At 43.1% G+C, this 13,052-nt stretch overlaps 1 pseudogene; it reads right to left on the bottom strand.

The window, feature by feature from the left end:
- Positions 1–11,851: 11,851 nt before the first annotated feature.
- LOC130016231 (cytochrome c, somatic-like) lies at positions 11,852–12,483 on the bottom strand (annotated as a pseudogene).
- Positions 12,484–13,052: the final 569 nt, after the last annotated feature.

Raw genomic sequence — 13,052 nt, 5'->3', positions numbered from 1 at the left:
CCCGCCAATCTCAACCATGTGAGGGTACCATAAGAGATCATCCGGAAGAGAACTATAGCAGAACCCGGATATGCTGGTACTGGCACCTCAGAAGGCCAAATTCCAGGACTGTAGAAATAAAATCAAGTTGTTTGTAAACCTTCCAGTCTATGGTAATTTGTCACAGTCGCCCCAAAGGACTAAGACAAACTCATTCTGCGTCTACCTTCCTTTACCAAATATGTAGCAAAATTTAAACAAAAACAAAAACAACCCCCCCCCTGCCGCCACATTGTATTTTTTTAGCTTTTATCATTGATTTTTGTAGCTCTTTGGAATGTACAAAAATTTCGTAATTTACCGATTTTACTTTCACAATCATTTTCCCTTGCATTTTGGCTCTTAGAAATAATGCTACCCTTGATATTTATCTACATGTCTCCTGCTACACCTACGTACAATTTTCTAGGGTATATATTTAGGCATATTATTACTAGATGGAGAGGATGCATATCTAACACCCAATTATTTTCCAAGAAATTTATATTCTCACCAACAATGCATGAATTCTCAGCGCTCCAAGTTCTAACCTCTTGACAGTTTTTGACTTTCAAAATTTAGCCAGTGTAGAGAATGTGATACCTCATTGTGACTTTCATTTTTATTCCCATCAGGGTTAATAAAAGTGAACATATTTTATATAGATTCTCTCATTTGTTAAGTGCCTAAATCTTTTGCTTTTGAGTTGTACTGAGTTATTACATGCCTGATCATGTGTAGTAATTCTTCATTTGTTCTGGATAAAGGCAATCCTTTGTAGAGAAGACAAAGGAATTTCATCCAGAATATTATATGTATTGATATTATCCAGGAATTATATGTATTGAAACTATAATTTTTTAAAATATTTTGTTCTTTAATATTATTGATAAACATGAGTATTCAATTTTTATATCGTCCCAGTTTATTAAAATTTTCCTTCAGTGGTGCTCCCTATGTTCTGTTTAATATTTTGATACTCAAATTTTCTAAAAGATTTATTGCTTTCTAAAATACTTGTATATTTTAGAAATAAATATACAATATGTATTATTATGTAATATCACCATGATACTGCTTTAAATTATTTATTATATATTATGTATGATTTTATTATTATAAAATTATATACTCCATGGGCTGGAGCGATAGCACAGCGGTAGGGTGTTTGCCTTGCACGCAGCCAACATGGCTGACCGGAGTTCGATTCCTCCGCCCCTCTCGGAGAGCCCAGCAAGCTACGGAGAGGATCTCGCCCGCACGGCGGAGCCTGGCAAGCTCCCTGTGATGTATTCGATATGCCAAACACAGTAACAACAAGTCTCATGATGGAGACGTTACTGGGCCCGCTCGAGCAAATCGAGGAACAACGGGAGAACCGTGACCGTGATCGTGATATACTCCATACTATTTAAATTCTATTTTGTATTTAATTATTATAGATATAATTTCTATATAATAAGTAAGTAAGTAAAGGCCTCCCGTTGATCATCGATTTGCTCGAGCGGGCCCAGTAACGTCTCCATTGGAGACTTTGTTGTTACTGTGTCTGGCATATCGAATACTCTGGGTAGCTTGCCGGGCTCTCCGAGAGGGGCGGAGGAATCGAACTCGGGTTGGCCATGTTGGCTCCGTGCAAGGCAAACGCCCTACCGCTGTGCTATTGCTCCAGCCCCTCTATATAATAAATGACAATTTATCTATGTCAAATAATAAAATTATACAATTTAGTATATAATTAGTGTCACAATGGAGATGCTACTGGGCCCGCTCAAGCAAATCGATGAGCAACAGGAGGACAGTGACAGTGACAGTATATATCATGACGATCATGACCATCCTGTTGTTCGTCGATTGCCTCGAGTAGGCCCCAGTAACGTCTCCTTCGTCCTAGCCCTGAGATTTTTTTTAAAAGTGCCATATTTGAGGCTCTTTGAGGGTTAGGAGAATGAGACTCATCATTGTTACTGGTATTTGGCACATTGGGTACGCCACGGGGAGTTTGCCAGACTCTGCCGTGTGGGCAGGTTACATTTGGTAGCCTGCCATTTTGTCCCGACAGTATATAATTATATAATAAATACAATTTAGATACTCTTTTCTGATAGATTTATTAGATTTATTATTTTTTCTCTCATAGTTAGATCTTAACCCTCTAGAGCTGATTTTTTAAAAAAAATATAATCACCGTGAAATTGCAAAGTTATACATGATTGGGTTTCAGGCATAGAATGTTTCGACATGGACCCCTTCACCATGTCCACTTCCCTACACGAACGTCTCCACCCCCATTGGCTAGAGTTGATTTTGTGTATAGTGAAGTGGGACTCAGTCTTCCTAGTTCTTTCCTTCCACTCCTTTCCTTTTCCTTCCCTCCCTTCCTTCCCCTTTTCTCATCTCCACTTTTCTCCCTTCTCTCCCTTCTTAAATCATCATTTATTTGAAAATGACCCCGTATGACTTCACAGGGATATTCAGTTACAAATTACCTCTTATGTATGGACCTGTGTCTGTTCTCTATTTTCTTTTGCTTGTCTGTCCTTGCATAGAATCTCACACTCTTAGGTTTACAACACTACAGTTTTGGCATCTGATAGAAAAGTGCCTCATCTTGGTTCTCCTTGGGAATGACTTAATCACTTAATCACTTAACTTCCCGTTAGTCGTCGATTTGCTCGAGCGGGCGCCAGTAACGTCTCCATTTGTCCCTGTCGCGTGCTAGTGTAGCCCAATGGCATCCGTTCGCTCCGGGAACATGAAGGGCCTCAAACCGATCGTTCATGATCTTGATGAAGAAGTCTGACCATCTGGAAGGTGGGCGGCCACGCGGTCTTTTGACATCCCGTAGAATCCAGTCGGTAACAGCTCTAGTCCAGCGGTCGTCTTTAAATCTCATTACGTGACCAGCCCATCTGATTTTCGACACCTTGGCAAAGGAGACAGTGTCCCTGATTCTTGATCGTCGACGGATGTCAGAACTCCGGATTCTTTCTCTCATTTGAGTGAAACATGATAATCCAAGCATAGCCCTTTCTATTCTTCTTTGGGAGACCTGAATGGCGTTCTCATCTTGTTTGCGTAGGGCCCAGGTCTCTGAGGCATATGTTAATGCAGGAAGAACAGTGGAATCAAAGAGATGTGCCCGGAGCCGGAGGTTCTTCGTCCTCTTAGCTATTTCTTCAACGTTCTTGAAGGCGTTCCAAGCCGCTCTCTTCCTCCTGCACAGCTCAGGTGCCAGGTCATTTGTCATGTTGACCTCTCGACCTAGGTAAACATAGCTGTTGCATTCGGAGATGGTCGTTCCGTTGAGAGCGAATGGGGCGTCAGGAACGAGGCTGTTTCTCATAAACATTGTCTTCGTAAGATTCAGCTGTAGTCCTACCTTTCCACACTCACGGTCAAAGTCGGCCAGCATTTGTGCCGCTTGGCTGATGTTTGGTGTTATTAAAACAATGTCATCAGCAAAGCGGAGGTGGTGTAGTTGCCGACCATCTATCTTCACTCCCATTCCTTCCCATTCCAGTCGTCGCATGATGTTCTCGAGGGTGGCACTGAAGAGTTTCGGTGAAATGGTATCACCCTGCCGCATGAAGGATGAAGGACAACCATGCGAGCAAGCAGGGTTCCACAAAGGATTCAGCACCGTCGACCATATCCACACGATAACCAAGCTCATTGAGGTTTCTCGGGAGTTCAAGATGCCGCTCTGTTTAACGTTCATTGATTTAAAGAAGGCCTTTGATTCTGTTGAGACGGAAGTGGTCATTGAAGCCCTAGCCAATCAGGGCATTCAAGCCCAATACATCAGGATCCTCCGTGAGCTGTATTGCGGATTCACTACCAGGATCTCCCCATTCTACAAAGAAGTGATCGTTGATGTCAAGAGAGGGGTGCGGGAATGACTAAGCTATATATATCCCTCCCACCCCCCATCCCTCCCATCCCACCCTGCCTCTGTGGCAGGGCATTCCCTTTTTTTCTCTCTCTTCTTTTGGGTCCTGTGTTTTGCAAGAGAGGCATTGAGTGGCAATCATGTTTGGTCTATAGACTACTTTCAGCATGCTTCTCCCACCCTGGGAGGATCCTCCCAACACCCTTGATTTGGTGCTCCCTTCTCTATCTGAGCTTCCTTTTCCCCTAGCACTTGTGGCTGGCCTCCAAGTCATGGAGCAAAATTCCTGGTACTAATCTCAGCCACTCCTGGGTGTTAGTCTCCTATTTTGTTACTTTATATCTCCCAGATGAATGCAATCTTTCTATGTCTATCCCTCTCTTTCTGAGTCATTTCGCTTAACATGATACTTTCCATGTTGTACCACTTGTATGTAAATTTCATGACTTTTTCTTTTCTAACAGCTACATAGTACTCCATTGTGTAAATGTACCAAAGTTTCTTTAACCAATGACTAAGCTATATTTTAACCTTTTCTTTTGAGCTGAAACTTTAGTAATGAAAACGTAGATCTGTTTAGTTTTTAGCCCTTTCTTCTTTTCACTCTCTCTTCATTAATTCCTCCTTGGAAGTCTTTCAGTTGAGTGTTGTTATTATTATTATTATTATTATTGGTCCAAGGATTAAACCCAGGTAAAGCATGAGCTCATGCACCATACCACAGCCAGGGCCTAAATCTATCTTACAGCAACTTCCTTGAATGTATAATTCTTGTTATTTTCTCTTAGACTTAGAATATCTAAATTATAAAAACATTAACCTGTATTGCATCTTTTTTTACAGTATAATTTTTTTTCTGCATACTTAGAATATGATGGAAAGGGACTCAAGGTTAACTCTCCTAAATATCTTAGCATTGCATTTACAATAACGTCAGTGGCTCATTCAAAATAGCTTCACATTTCATGTGAATTTCAAACAATGACTATAGCAGTGCTGTTGTGCTTTCCCTTATATCACAAGGATGCTATGCTATTTTCTGATCCTTCTCTCTTTCCTTCCAACCTTTCCTCACCCACTTGGTGGTGACTGATCTCATCCTCCAGGTTCCCCGATTTACCAGATTACCTCTGCTAAGTTTTCCATCAGACTTTAGGCACACACGAAAATCTTATCTCTACCAAAACCTGCAATAGTCTCAACAACATTAGCATCTAAATAATCATCAAAGGCGTCTGTGTGAATTTTGCAAGCTCTAAATAGCATTGGCATGCTGTCTACATAAGAGTAGTAATGTAGGTGGTGAGGATCTTTGTACTCGGGCAGTGGTGATGAAGGGCAGTAATTTGGCACACTGTCACTGCCACTGTCCTCCCATTGTTCATCGATTTGCTCGAGCAGGCCCAGTAATGTCTCCATCGTGAGACTTGTTGTTACTGTGTTTGGCATATCGAATACGCCACGCGGAGCTTGCCAGGCTTTGCTGTGCGGGCGAGATACTCTCAGTAGCTTGCCAGGCTCTCTGAGAGGGGCGGAGGAATCGAACTCGGTCGGTCGGGTTGGCTGCGCACAAGGCAAACGCCCTACCCGCTGTGCTATTGCTCCAGCCCATTTGGCACACAAAAAGCATAAATTTTAACCCAATGATAATCAAGTTAAAAACCTAGTAATATAATAGTAAGACAACCTAACACTAGGGGAAAGGTCTGAATCTTGCAGAAGAAAGGGCCTGTGCAATTCTGTGAGTCAACCCATTAGAAAGCAGTAGTGACATATTCACTCTCTCTCTCTAGCACTCTCCTCCCATTGTTCATCGGTTTGCTCGAGCAGGCCCAGTAACGTCTCCATTGTGAGACTTGTTGTTACTGTGCTTGGCATATCAAATACGCCACATGGAGCTTGCCAGGCTCTGCCATGCAGGTGAGATACTCTTGGTAGCTTGCCGGACTTTTTATTATTAATTGTTTTTACTTTTTGAGTCACACCTGGAGATGCACAGGGGTCACTCCTGGCTGTACACTCAGGAATTACTCCTGGTGGTGCTCAGGGGCCCATATGGGATGCTGGGAATCAAACCCGGATCGGCCCCGTGCAAGGCAAATACTCTACCTGCTGTGCTATCTCTCCAGCCCCTGTGCACGTGTTTTAATGTGTGTGTGTGTGTGTGTCTGTGAGTGTTATAAAGGTATGCAGCTGTGAGGTGTGCAACTGTGAATGCGTGTGGCTGTGTTTGTTTGTGTCTCTGTATGCATGTGACTGTATGTGTGTGGCTGTACAGATGTGGACTTTGTAGGTGTATGACTATGTAGGTGTGTGGCTGTGTAGGTGTGGACTGTTTATGTGTGTGACTGTGCAGGTATGTGACTGTCGGTCTGGACTCTGTGTGTGTGTGTGTGTGTGTATGTGTGTGTAGGTGTGGCTGTGCAGGTATGTGGCTGCATGTACAGGTGTGCGTGTGCCCGTGATCTGGTCCCCATAAGGACCTGTGCCCTTCTCTGAAGGTCCTGGATGAAGCGTTTTCTGGGCAGCCGCTGTCCACCCACTCTGGCCAAAAGGCCTCCCCTCTGACATATTCATCTTGATCATTTCCTAGGAACCCTGATAGATAAAAGGAATATGAAGATAAATCATCTTATTTACTCAGACTATATAGGAAAAGAGAGAAAATATCTCAGGCACAAGAGATTCTGAGAGGTAAAGACCAAAAAGTAAAGAAACTCAATATGTAAAATTACATTTATGGACTTGATTTCTATCCACATTCTGAGCAATGGAAGGGGGAATGAAGTAGGGAGGACCAACAAAGGAAAGAGATTTAGTTGAAATATTGATTGTGTCAAGAAGGATTTATATGACCAGTAAGGAAGAATTTCAGAGAAGCCACACCCAAGCACAGAGTTTATTCCTCAATCTGCACTCAGGAATCACTCCAGGAGAGTTTCGGGGACCAGATTGGATGCGGGGAATCAAACCCAGGTCAGCTACAAGGAAGACAAGTGCCCTACCCACGATCCTATCTCTCCAGACCCCAGAGCATAAGTTCTTCATCAGAAGTCCGTTTTTTCCTCCGAATTTCTCAAAGCTAGGAAGTGGTTTCTAGCAATTTGAATCTTTTCCCTCTAGTTCCTTTCCAACAAGAACGTACGACCAAAAAAAAAAAATCACAGAAGCCTAATTATTATGAGCCTGAGATGTCTGAGAGGAAGCAAAGCTCTCCCTTGTATGTCTGAGCCCAGACAGCATACACGCCATGCCTTAGGCTCACTCTTCCTCACCCCTGCTGTGCAGGTAAGCTATGTGTGAGGTCACTGATATTGGCTTATATTTTATCAGCTCCTTCACATATTTTGGAGGTCAGAAAGAGTCACTGGGGGGAGGTGGAGTTACACTTGGAAAACCAGAGGAAATATAGTTTGCAGATGTTCTCTCCTTGGCACCGTGAAAGCTCACATCTGCTCGTTCTTGTGTATTACTTGGACATGACCTCTCCATGTGTCATCGTCAACCACCTGCCTTAGAATAGCCACAGAACCACTGGCTTGGAAAGCCTAACTGGAAAATAAACGATCTGATGATTAACGAACGTTCTATAATATTTTAGGAAATGGATGTCAGACTCACTCAAATGCGTATCACCAAAGAGACATTTCATGGCTGGTGTGTGAGTGAATAGAGCAAACGAAGCCCAAAGGTTGGAGAAAGCCTTTAAATTTGCATTTGCCTGATTCAGAAAGAGAGGGACAGACATAGAAAGATTGCATTCATCTGGGGAACATAAAGTAACAAAGTAGGAGACTAACACCCAAGAATGGCCGAGATTAGTACCAGGAATTTTACTCCATGGCTTGGAGGCCAGCCACACATGCTAGGGGAAAAGGGAGCTCAGATAGAGAAGGGAGCACCAAGTAAAGGGTGTTGGGAGGATCCTCCCAGGATGGGAGAAGCATGCTGAAAGTAGACTATAGACCAAACATGAGTGCCACCCATTGCCTCTTTTGCAAACCACAACACCCAAAAGGAGAGAGGGAGCAAAAAGGAATGCCCTGCCACAGAGGCAGGGTGGGGTGGGGGGATGGGGGGTGGGAGGGACACTGGGATCCGTGGTGATGGGAAATGGGCACTGGTGGAGGGATGGGTATTTGATCATTGTGTAATTGAAACCCAAGCACAAAAAATTGTAAGTCTATAACTGTACCTCATGATGTCTCACTAATAAAAATTAAAAAAAAAGAAGTATAAGAAGGAATTCTATTTAGATTACGGAGTGATAATTTTACTGTCATATACATAGTCAATTATCAAACTACATTCCTTAATGTGATTTATTGTATGTTAATTATACTCAAGTGAAACGAAGAAAATAAAGGAATGTGCTGATAAAAAAAAATTGTATTTGCCTGCAATCAGAGTGGATTAAACAGATACGGGACATAAATTTATGTATTTTAAATTTTTTTAGAGGCAGGCCTTACAAGGCTGGTTTAGCAACTTATTGCCACCAACAATACAGGCATCCTCTGTCTTTATGCCGCACCACCCTGGGGCATGACTTGTATCATCCAGGAGCTATGTCACCAACCAATAGGGCTGCCCAAAGACAACTGCTTTTCTTCTCCTCTTTGTAAAGCCTGAACCAAGTGAGCAGATTACTGTGGGTTCCAGAATTCCCAGCAGGACAGAGAACATTTATCTTTGAGGCTAAAAATCAACAAAAAAGTGAGATTAAAATGTGAAGGAAACGTCCCAGCAGAGCAGAGGTTGGAAGTCTGTGGCTGTCACAAGCCTTTAACTGCATCTCGCTACTTAAATCTTGAGTTGTGGTTTGACACTGCTCTCCAGAGACAAAGAAGAAAAGTGCCTGCCATTGATGCAGGCAGCGGGGTGGAGGTAGGGCAGTGGCAGGAGGGTTACGGGGGATTTTGGTGGTGGAAAATATACATTGGTGGACAGATGGGTGTTGGAGCATTGTATGGCTGAAGCCCGATCATGAAGCTTTGTAACTGTATCTCACGATGATTCAACAACAACAACAAAAATTTAAAAATAATTAAAATTGCTCTCCAGAGAAGTCACAAGCCAGAAAACATTTGAAAGTGTTTATATCCTGCCCCTTGTTGGTCAAATTTGGTCTCTGCCCTAGGCATACTCTCTCTCTGAAGCTTTCTGTCAAGCCCTTGTTTCTGGTATTACACTAAAATCTGTATCACCATTCAAGTTCATACCTCTCCCATGATAGTTCTATTTAAACATTTATCAAAGACATACTAAGTTGATCACTTTACAGGCACACCTTAGAGATATTGGGAGTTTGATGCCAGGCAACCTCCAAAAGGCAAATATTGCAATAGACCAAGTCACACATTTTTCGGTTTCTCGGTATACATAAATTGTCTCTTCACTATACAGTAGCCTATTCAGTGTGCAGCAGCATTATGTCTAAAAAAGGCAAATATAAATACCGGAATATAAAAATATCTCAAATGCTAACCACTTCATCCTGGTCTAAAAATAGTGATAAAAGATCCCTTCAACAGCGGGTGGCCACAACTTTCAGTCAGCAAAAGTTGCAGTCACTGCAATGCACAACAAAATGAAGCACAATAAAACAAAGTCTGTCCATAATTGCCTTGTGGATTTTTCCAAATGGAGATTAAAGCAGTGTTTCAGTGCCTTATTTTATGAGTACTAGTACACTTGAATTTTATACTAACTTTTTTCTATTTCTATTGAGAATTTTTACTCATATCCTTTGCATATTAAAAAACTGGATGGTGAAAGAACTTTATTTTCAATATATGCAAGTTGTAAAGCTATCCTCTCCTTGTCAGTGTTTTCCAAATGAATCTTCCAATTAAGTGACTCATTCTTTAGCTCTATCTGTCCCACTCTCCCATCTCTTATGTTCTTTACTTAAAACAATTTTCACTTTTTAATTTCTTCTTTCATATATCTACTGTTTCTTATCATGAACATTATTGCTATTTAATGATTAATTTCTCAGCAATCTTTCATTGGATGGCCTCAGATGTATGAATTTAGCTGAGTTTGAGAGAACAAACAGGATCAGGCCCACAAGGTGGGGAGCCACATTGAGGATCTTTGTCATCTGCTGCCATCTTAGTCAGCAACTCCTCTGGTCAGGAACCCACCCTTACAAATTGAAAGAGAGGCAGCAATGAGGAGAAGCGTCCTCCTTCCATCACAAACATTAGCTCTGGGCTCAGTGGAGGAGAGGAACACACGCTCCAAGTCGGTTTTGCCTCCATTCACCATGTGAGAGGAAATCTGGCCATTGCAAAGATTTTTGCAGTGATGGAGTAGTCACACACAAAATAAAATTGTGTTTCCAAATTACCTGGAGAACAAGCATAAAACGTAACAGGATTTCTTATCATTTCCCTTTTTACTCTATCTTTGGGCGAACATTCTGGCTGTAGCCATCCACCTGTTGTACAAAAGAAGACAAACACTGGTCTCGCAAGAGGCACTCACATTTCCTCCCCTGCTCTTCACTCTTGTGGTCGAGTGGGGACTGTACTTGGCAGTGGTGACCTGGAGTAAGTGCCAAGGATCAAACAGAGACTCTACCACCAAGCCATACCCCCTAGCTCAGGGGCAACATTTTTTTTTTTATTCTTTAAATCAGTGGTTTCGGGAACTCATCTTTTCTTTTGATTCTAGAGTTTCTCCAGGGCTGGGGGATAGCACACTATCCAGGAGGGGGATAACACACTGGAAATGTGTCACTGTACTGGTTTCCTAGGACGGCTGTGGCTTAAATGACTTGTTGTGGCTTAAAATGGCACAAGTACATATACAGTTCTCGAGGTTAGAAGTCCCAAATCAGGCTGTTGGCAGGACTGGAGGCTCTAAGGAGAATCCATTCCATGTTCTTCTACTTTCTGGCAACTTTTGCAATCTTGTTTCTCCTTGGCTCGCAGATGCCTCACTCCGATCCCTACCTCCCTCCGTTGCATCTTACACAATACCCACCCCCCAACAACAGAACTTTGCCTTCCCTCAGCTTAGACTCCTCCCCTCATACTGTGTCTATGTCCTTTCCTCTTTTCATGAATTGAGGAACTCCCAGAATTCTTCAACTGAAAATCATTCATTACATCTTTTTTTTTTTTTGTAGATCACGATCACGATCATCCTGTTGTTCGTCGATTTCCTCGAGCAGGCACCAGTAACGTCTCCTTCTTCCTAGCCCTGAGATTTTGAAAGAGCCATTTCAATGCTCTTTCACGATTAGGAGAATGAGACCCATCATTGTTACTGGTATTTGGCATATTGAGTATGATACGGGAAGTTTGCCAGACTCTTGTTGTGCGGGCAGGATACTTTTGGTAGCCTGCCAGGTTCTCCAAAGGAAAAATAAGATAATAAGATGTCATGAGGCTGCGAATGCGGCCACGCACTTCCGGGAGCTGGGTTTTATAGTCTCTGCATCTTGGCCGTGGATGGGACCAACCTGGCGCTGGCGGCAGCTGGTGGGTGTGACGCCTACCTACTGGAAGATGGGGGGTCTGGGTGGAGAAGGCCCAGTCCCAATCTGAGTAGGCTTGGAGACCTCAGCCCCGGGACCCGCACGCCTGGGTTCCTCTGCCAGTTCTTTCATGCATGAGGCCCATCCGGATGTGTGGAGAGTGGTCCCAGCATGGCCTTGGCTGGCTCTGGAGGTCCTCAGCTGCTGGGGCTCTGCTCGGGGTGCAGGGTGGGGCAGAGAAACTCAACCCTCCCCCCTCCAAGGGGCCCCGGTGAGGACAGCCAGGCGCAGGGGCAGGAGACTCATTTTTTTTTAGATACAGGGAAGTTTTAATTAAATCAGCATAATTAAGAAAAATATATAAGGTCACTGCCAATCTTATCAAGCTAAGAAACACAACCTAAGGAGACAGTGATATCCTCAATATCTAGATATATTAACATAACCGGTTCCATAAATATGAATAGAAAACTATTCTCCCACAGGTATGAGATGGCCATCTCCATCCCTTGGAAAGGTGAATGCGACGAATTAAGTTCAATCATATCTTTGGAAAGGGACAGCGATTGCACTCGCTGACCTGAACTTATCATTAAAATTCAAAAAGCTGATCATAGTCATTTAAAACACAAGCCAATCTTATTTAAATCAGGGCTGCCCAACAAAAATACACTATCGGTCACTCATGATCTGAATTCTGGTGAACGAGATGGATTTAAATACGGTACACATAAAAAAGTTATGAGACATTTGTTTTGTAATAAATAAGGTGGTGCCAACTATTACTCATTAGTAGCTCTTTTGAGGTAAGCTATCAACTCTGCCCGCTCAGTCTTCTTCTTAATGCCAGCGAAGATCATTTTTGTTCCAGGGATGTACTTCTTGGGATTCTCCAAATACTCCATAAGCGTGTCCTCATGATGCCTTTGTTGGCATTGGTGTAAGACAATCCAGCGACCTGACCCATCTTTTGCCCAAACAGACCATGGCGATTGGGCCCTGTCTTGTGCTTGTGTCCCTTCTCCACTGTATGGCACTGAGTGCACTTCTGGACAAAAATCTTGCCCTTCTAGATATCACCCATCTTTGAATCTTGCCTTTGTCTCATGTGACATGGAGAGTCCGCTTTGCAAGTCTGACATCCTGCTCTTTCCATTAATTACATCTTTAAGGGAGATTTTTCCAAATAAGATTCCATTTAGTTTCAGACAAATCTTTGGCAGGGCCACCTTTCAGCCCAATACAACCATCTTGTCTGGCGATAAGAACTCCCAAGGGCAGCAAATTCACCTGCACCTGTGTCATTTGCATTAGAGCACCCCAACAGACTGGTGCCACCCGAGCACCACCCGTCCGTCCCTCTCCTGAAAGGCATTCTTCAGCTCTGAGGCGAAGTTCCTACAATATTCACCAAAAGATCCCTCTTCTATCTCTCTCTGCTCTTCAAGAAGTACAAAGAATTCTTGTTAGAGAGGATCAACAGATGGTTCAGTGGCAACCTGGCCAACAAGAGACCCTAAGTTTGATCCCTGGTGCCAGGCTTCATGGAGCAAAGTCTAGTGTGTCTGCTGTCTGGGGCCTCCAGCACCAAAGTGTGTGTGATCGCAGACACGTGACGGTTCTGCAACAGAAGTGTGCAACAGTGCAGCCCCT

This window comes from Sorex fumeus, unplaced genomic scaffold, assembly GCF_029834395.1.
Source record: "Sorex fumeus unplaced genomic scaffold, SorFum_2.1 ptg000149l, whole genome shotgun sequence".
Lineage (NCBI taxonomy): Eukaryota > Metazoa > Chordata > Mammalia > Eulipotyphla > Soricidae > Sorex > Sorex fumeus.
Note: the sequence above shows the minus strand (reverse complement) of the source record. Positions and strands in the feature narration are given on the sequence as shown.